General features: G+C 66.6%; 1 protein-coding gene across 1 annotated transcript in view; it reads right to left on the minus strand.

The window, feature by feature from the left end:
• FKBP3 (FK506 binding protein 3, 25kDa) overlaps positions 1-919 on the minus strand; it is a gene marked incomplete at both ends in the record, with an annotated part of 3,811 nt that overhangs the window by 1,073 nt on the left and 1,819 nt on the right. The window lies entirely within an intron of this gene.

Genomic DNA, 919 nt, shown 5'->3' on the forward strand with positions numbered 1-919 from the left:
CATACAGCCCTTTTAGGGGCCTTTTCACTGCACATCAGCGAACCTACGGCACGCTTGTTCCTGCATCAGCACCCACGCCTTCCGACTGCGTCTCTGCAGACCCCTGCCCGCACGGCGCCAAGGGGCGCCTGCCTCCCGTTCACCCTTCCGCAGCAGCGACCAGTCAGCAGTTCAGGCCGACGTTTAAGGGCCGGTTTTATGCCAGTGCCTGTCCCTCTTCAGCGCTGGCTGGCGCTGCCCAAAGCCGCGCTCGGTTCGGCGCCACATCAGCACGTCCGGCTGCGGCTGACGGCCCCCGCCTGGCTCATGCTCAGGAGCGAGCGCCGAGGCGGGAGGAAAACCCAGGCAACTGCTGCTTCTGCAGTGCTGGCACAGCCCAGGGACTCCTGCCCTCCGCAGTTCCCGCCTGTCAAGGCCGCCTTCCCCCGGAGCAGCAGCCCAGATTACGCCGGGCTGGGTTTGTTTCCCCAAGCCAGGTAAGCGCAAGATCCTTCTGGCGTTCCCATCTCGCGCTGACAGCCCCACTGGCTCAGCGGCAACGAGCCGGAGTTCCGCGCCGCGCGTACGCTGGCACCTCCTGGGCGCACTGAGCTGGCGTCAGGCTCCCACTCACGCCGTGAGCAAGCGGGGGGGCGTGCAGAACGCGGGATTCGGTGCTTCTGCTCCACCCGGATACTCCCCTCCCGCAGCTTCTGCCTGCGCTGCTGCAGCGCTGGACAGGAGTTCCCCACAGCTCCTTAGGGAGCGCGACGGCAGCCGGGATTCGGCGCGTCAGCGTCCAGCTCAGGCACCGGATGAGCTGAGCTACGCGTGAAGAGGCACCGAGGGAAAGGCCAAAGACACCGAGAGGAAAGCACCTGACAGACCGACGCGCCCTGAAGGCGTACGGCGGGTGGGACCCGATAACCGGGTCTGCTCT

This window comes from Eurypyga helias, unplaced genomic scaffold (assembly GCF_000690775.1).
Source record: "Eurypyga helias isolate BGI_N326 unplaced genomic scaffold, ASM69077v1 scaffold30194, whole genome shotgun sequence".
NCBI classification, from domain to species: domain Eukaryota; kingdom Metazoa; phylum Chordata; class Aves; order Eurypygiformes; family Eurypygidae; genus Eurypyga; species Eurypyga helias.